Here is a 7,245-nt window from a genome sequence, read left to right as displayed (position 1 = left end):
GTGAGATCTCCAGCGTGTAAGCCACCGGCCCGCGGGGCGGAAGACCGTACAAGAGACAGAGCCCGCTCCTGACGAAGGCGGTGTGACGCGACGGCGAGTAGTAAAGAGACGACTCCGTCGACCGGCCCCATGGAGGCCAGAAGAGATAAAGAAAAGGTTGGTCGTGCCGACCGCGAGGGGAGTTGTTCGGAGGAGGCCATGGAAACGGAGCCTTCCCCGACATAAGCGGAAGGAGAAGAGGCGGACGACACTCGCTCCTACAGTGCAACCTCAACCACTTCCGCCGGGCTCAGGACTTAATGCTCCAGAGCTTGGTGGAGCGGAGGATCGGCCTGGCAGCGATGGCAGAGCCGTATAGCATTCCAGATGCGTCACGAGGCACTGGGGACCTGCTTGGTTTGGTCGCCATCATACTCTGGACCGGGATTGCAGGGATCTCCTCCTGCTCGATGATCGTCGATGAAGGACGGGGTATTGTGGCCGTGAAGTGGGGTGATCTGGCCGTGGTCGGCGTCTACGTGTCGCCCAACATCAGCCGGGTGGAATACGCCTCCTTCCTGGACGGACTCACGGTTTGCGTGAGGCGTCTGGGCGCCTATCCGTCGCTGACCCTCGGGGACTTCAACGCTCACTCCACGGCGTGGGCGTTCTAGACTGCGGCCGCAACGGCTGTCGCCTGGGCAGAAGAATCCCTGGCGGATGAAGAAACGGAGGCGGGAGCAGTTCACCTGAGGCGCAATTTAAGCGATCTGCGATTCGTGTATAACGCGGTCTGAAGCTGCACGCTGAGCTGGTGCGGTGTACTGATGGTCTGAGGAAATCGCTCATCTTCGCGAGGCGTGCATCCGCGCCCGGCGCCGGTACACCAGATCCCGGCGAGGGCGAGGGGCGGGGGTGAAGCCACGGTGGCTTATTTGTACGACGCCTACCGCGAAGCACGGAGGTCTCTGCAGCGAGCCATCAAAGAGGCGAAGAGACGAGCCTGGGGTGAGCTTCTGGCCACCCTTGACTCCGATCCCTGGGGATGTTCGTATAGAGCAGCGTTGAATGAACTCCGTCCTTGTTGAACAATCTCCGATGGGGATTGAAATTAGGTGTTGGACTCTCCAGCACCCGGGGGTCACCAAGCAATCCGGTTGAGGATCCGGACGACCCCCAAGGGAGGGGACGCGACGTGACATGGTAGCACACCCCGTCATTTGCGGACAGATTGTTGTGCGCGGGGGGCCTGGTGTGTCGCCTCAGCGGTTCCCGAGCACCCCTCGATCAAAAGAGGGACGGTCATCGTGGAGGTTTTGGTCGGTTGAAGTCCGACACAACCACGCCGCTCTTCTCCCTAGAAGCGGCGGGTGACTGTGCGGATTTCCTCCACGGAAAAAAAGGCTTGTTACAAAGTTATATGAAAATATCTCAATAGATTAACAATTATTTCCAACGAATGCCCGATGCAGGTTTACGCAATATATGCCGAATAAGCATCATAAATTTGGCATTAAGTTTTGGTTTGCAGTCGACGTCCAAACAAAATATATTTTGAATGGTTTCCCTTATATGGGGAAAGATGAAACTCGATGCTCAAGGGAAAAAGGGCAAGATGACTTTGTTTTCCTCAAATTCATATAAATCAGAAAAATTCACGCTTACTGTGTATAAAAGTAAACCTAACGTAGAAGTCCTCCTTCTAAACACCAAACATACAGGTATACAAGTAGAAGGCAATTATAAACGTGTTTCAGAAACCACTTTTTATAATAAAACAAAGTCTGGTTGACGTGGTTGACCAAATGGCACGCAAATATAGTGTGAAAGCAGGGAGTTTCCGATGGCCCCTTCAAGCTTTTTTTCAACATTTTAGATTTGGCAGCTATAAACGCGTGGGTATTATGTAAAGAGTACACTGAATCAGAAATATTCAGGAAAGAGTTCATATTTTGCTAAAGATCAAATGCTTCATTTTTGTCACTTTCAACGTCAGAAGTGCGAAAAAGTTGCCAAGTGGGCTACTGCAAAAAAAAATAGAAGGAATAATTGTTGTACATATTGCAAAAAAGATCATATGTGGAAAATGCACAAACAAAATTCAGTATATCTGTAAACAATGTGCTGAATAAGTTTGATTACCCTATAGCGACGTTCATTTCCCTCACTTCCGAACCAAGACTTTCGTCAACGAATCTCATAATCTCGTATCCTTATACACACCCGAACACAGTTTTCCTTCGCGTCATCATCGTGACGGAAAATCAGCCGTTACATATCGGTCAAGCAATAGTTGGTAGTTCGTAATAATTGATCAGGGTTCCGCGACATCTTTAGCAATCATCATCCGAACTTAAATCGCGCATCAAAACACATCGACCAGAAGTCGAACTCGTAATTGTGAATTACGAACCTCTATTAATAATAATCGGGAACCGCTAATATAACAATCGCGAGATCTACGCTAATTGTACGAACTGAATATATATTAATAGATTTCTATTGTTAAATGTACTCAAGTGTTTTTTCCTCTCATTATCACGATCCATCACCTCACCCTACAGAGGGACTAAACTCTCAGTATAAAATCCCTTCCATATTAGCGCTCGATAGCTTCTCTGTTGTAACACTTGAACGGTCACTCTGCTGGATTAGCATACTAAATTCTATTACCATATATAAAGTTCAATTTCTTCACCGTATTTGTGAAACGTCCGAACTGCGACGCGAAGAGATCACCGGTGATCTATCATTTTCGTCATTTCTTGTATCCCCTACGTGCATGATCAATGGCCATATCGAAAGAAGACAACAGGAAGATAGCGGGTTAAGAGTTCAGTGGTGACTGGACAGCTGTTAGCAAGAATTGTCAGTAACCCACCACTTCCAAAGAAATTATAAAATTTATCGAACTAACGGTTTGGATGGATCTAGTACAGGTACCGCTTGATAGATATTGGTCAACGAACCCTTTTTATAACTTTTCATTTCCACACAACGGAATGTCCCGTAATCGTTTTGAATTGCTGTTAGCAAAGTTCCATTTCGCAAATAACGAAACTATAGAACAGACCAACATAGACAGAGTAACAGACTTGGAAATGTTTTACCACTCATAAACATACTGATAGAAAATTACTAAAAAAATTTGTTCACCAGGCGAGGATATTGTAGTCGATGAGACAATAGTTCCTTGGAGGTGACGACTAACATGCCGATAATACATACCGACGAAATCACAAAAGTACTGTAGAAGTGTGTTATACCAAAGGTTACACATGGTCTGCACAAGTATATAAGCAAGTTGGCATAGAAGAATGAACTTGGTTCGCCGATAACTTTTATACGAGCTATCAGTTAATAATCAAATTTTCAAACCTTACAATGTATGTTGTTCTAACTGTACGGCAAGACAAAAAAAAAAGTCCAATTCCGTAACGTCATACACGTTGAAAAGAAGAAGAATGATAAAAAGAAAAGATAAGAACGGTATTGAGATACTCAAATGGAGAGATATTCAAGATGTTGGAATATTATCAACAAAACATGCAGTAATTATAATTTCAAGCAAAAATTCTATACATCACCGAATTCCTCCGAAACAGAAACCGTAGGCCTAATTGCATATAATAATAGCAAAATTGGTATCGACAGAAGTGTCAAGATGGTCACATGTGCCATGAATCCCTCCAGAGGGACCAAATCTTAGTATAAGGGCACTTCCCAAATCAGCACTCAACACCTTTTTTGTTATAGCACTGTAAACCGACTCACTGTTCGATTTGTACAATAAATTTTACTACCATATCTAAAGTTCAAATTTTTTATTCTACTTGTGAAACGTTCGAATTGCGACGCAAGGAGATCACCGGTGATCTATCATTTTCGTCATTTCTTGTATCCCCTACGTGCATGATCAATGGCCATATCGAAAGATGACAACAGGAAGATAGCGGGTTAAGAGTTCAGTGGTGAATGGACAGCTGTTAGCAAGAATTGTCAGTAACCCACCACTTCCAAAGAAATTATAAAATTTATCGAACTAATAGTTTAAATGGCTCTAGTACAGGCACCGCTTGATAGATATTGGTCAACGAACCCTTTTTATAACTTTTCATTTCCATACAACAGAATGTCCCGTAATTGTTTTGAATTGCTGTTAGCAAAGTTGCATTTCGCAAATAACGAAACTATAGAACAGACCAACGTAGACAGAGTAACAGACTTGGAAAAGTTTTACCACTCATAAACATATTGATAGAAAATTACTAAAAAATTTGTTCACCAGGCGAGGATATTGTAGTCGATGAGACAATAGTTCCTTGAAGGGGACGACTAACATGTCGGTAATACACACCGAAGAAATCACATAAGTACTGTATAAAACTATTCAAACTGTGTTATACCAAAGGGTACACATGGTCTGCAAAAGTATATGCTGGATGAGAAATCACCAGAAATAAGCAAGTTGGCATAGAAAAAAGAAATTTGTTCGCCGATAACTTTTATACGAGCTATCAGTTAATAATTGCATTTTCAAACTTTACAATGTATGTTGTTGTAACTGTGTCAAGATGGTAACATGTGCCATTAATCCCTCCAGAGGGACCAAATCTTAGTATAAGGACCCTTCCCAAATCAGCACTCAACACCTTTTTTGTTATAGCACTGTAAACCGACTCTCTGTTCGATTTGTACAATAAATTTTACTACCATATCTAAAGTTCAAATTTTTTATTCTACTTGTGAAACGTTCGAATTGCGACGCAAGGAGATCACCGGTGATCTATCATTTTCGTCATTTCTTGTATCCCCTACGTGCATGATCAATGGCCATATCGAAAGATGACAACAGGAAGATAGCGGGTTAAGAGTTCAGTGGTGAATGGACAGCTGTTAGCAAGAATTGTCAGTAACCCACCACTTCCAAAGAAATTATAAAATTTATCGAACTAATAGTTTGAATGGGTCTAATACAGGTACCGCTTGATAGATATTGGTCAACGAACCCTTTTTATAACTTTTCATTTCCATACAACAGAATGTCCCGTAATCGTTTTGAATTGCTGTTAGCAAAGTTGCATTTCGCAAATAACGAAACTATAGAACAGACCAACATAGACAGAGTAACAGACTTGGAAATGTTTTACCACTCATAAACATACTGATAGAAAATTACTAAAAAAATTTGTTCACCAGGCGAGGATATTGTAGTCGATGAGACAATAGTTCCTTGGAGGTGACGACTAACATGCCGATAATACATACCGACGAAATCACAAAAGTACTGTAGAAGTGTGTTATACCGAAGGTTACACATGGTCTGCACAAGTATATAAGCAAGTTGGCATAGAAGAATGAACTTGGTTCGCCGATAACTTTTATACGAGCTATCAGTTAATAATCAAATTTTCAAACCTTACAATGTATGTTGTTCTAACTGTACGGCAAGACAAAAAAAAAAGTCCAATTCCGTAACGTCATACACGTTGAAAAGAAGAAGAATGATAAGAAAAGATAAGAACGGTATTGTGGTACTCAAATGGAGAGATATTCAGGATGTTGGAATATTATCAACAAAACATGCAGTAATTATAATTTCAAGCAAAAATTCTATACATCACCGAATTCCTCCGAAACAGAAACCTTAGGCATAATTGCATATAATAATGTAAAAATTGGTATCGACAGAAGTTTCAAGATGGTCACATATGCTACTACGAAAGAATCAAGTGGTATCAAAAATTAGCACCATATTTACTCTTAGGAACAACTATAGTAAATGGTTATATTGTGTGCCAAACAGCGATAAATAAAAAAATATAGATGAGAATATTTCGGGAAATTCTCGTTCCCGAGTGGTCCGATGTGTCCTCAGAAAATACTGCGCCCGACAACCATCGGAAGAAAACGATATGTGGGTGACGGTCCTCCACGGAAGTATACCTGTCACTCAGATATGGGTGACATGGCCGCCAACATGTTAACACGCCTATCATCTGCCTATCATCTGCCATCTGTGTCAAGATGGTAACATGTGCCATTAATCCCTCCAGAGGGACCAAATCTTAGTATAAGGACCCTTCCCAAATCAGCACTCAACACCTTTTTTGTTATAGCACTGTAAACCGACTCTCTGTTCGATTTGTACAATAAATTTTACTACCATATCTAGAGTTCAAATTTTGTATTCTACTTATCAAACGTTCGAATTGCGACGCGAGGAGATCACCGGTGATCTGTCATTTTCTTGATTTGTTGTGTCTCCTACGTCACAAAATTGGCGATCCATTCAACGCATAAAGAGGAAACTTTAACAGGAACTCCACGGATTCTACAGTGAAGGATCACGGTCACCTCTGTGATCAAAAGAAGGATCTACAGAGAATCTTAGTAAGCTGGCTGTCACACATTATCGAAACAGTAGAACCGAAATGCGTTCTGAAGATAATGACTCTATCAACATGAATCCAACTAAAAGGACTACAAAAAATCAAGGCGAATTAATTTCTACCAGTCACGAACAACTCAAAGCAACATGTAAAAAATTCATTCATCGGCCGACGTTCCAATTTAAACACGCAAAGTACAATTACATTATATAAGGCCACACTAAAACCTGTTTGGACCTATGGAATCCAACTATGGGGAACAAGTAATTCCAACATAGAAATTCTCCAACGATTCTAATCGAAAAACTTAGGATCCCTAATAGATGCACCTTGGTACGTCTCCAACGAAACGATACATCACGACCTGAAGATACCCACGGTCGCATCCAAATTCAGCAATAGACATAGCACAAGAGTTAACAACCTCCAAAACCCTCTAATTACTCAACTACTCGACACATAGAAACAGATCCGCAGACTAAAAAGACATTACACCTTAGACCTAAGCACCATATTCAAGTAAAATCAAACATACTATAAACACTTATTAATCATGTTGTTACGGCGCGCTAGACGGTCAGTGCGACGTACCTTTCGGTCTGACCGCCGACGCCTATCTCTCATCAAACTGACCTGCAGTAACCTAAGGAACCACCATAAACCGAATCTTTTCAATTTAATTTCGATTCATGCAAATATTATTCGGTTTATGGATGGTCATTTGAACAGTCATTAGGTTTATTGCACTCTCTTGTTAATTACGGGGAAAGCAGATGTGTCCCGTTAAATGGCGGGTTTTTCCCAAGAACAAGGACACCCATGAGCCAAATATGCAGGAGACTTTCTCCTCGCATTATGTGTATTAATATTGGCC

This window comes from Bombus pascuorum, chromosome 9 (assembly GCF_905332965.1).
Source record: "Bombus pascuorum chromosome 9, iyBomPasc1.1, whole genome shotgun sequence".
Lineage (NCBI taxonomy): Eukaryota > Metazoa > Arthropoda > Insecta > Hymenoptera > Apidae > Bombus > Bombus pascuorum.
The sequence above is the reverse complement of the archived record's forward strand: the minus strand, read 5'-3'. Positions refer to the sequence as shown.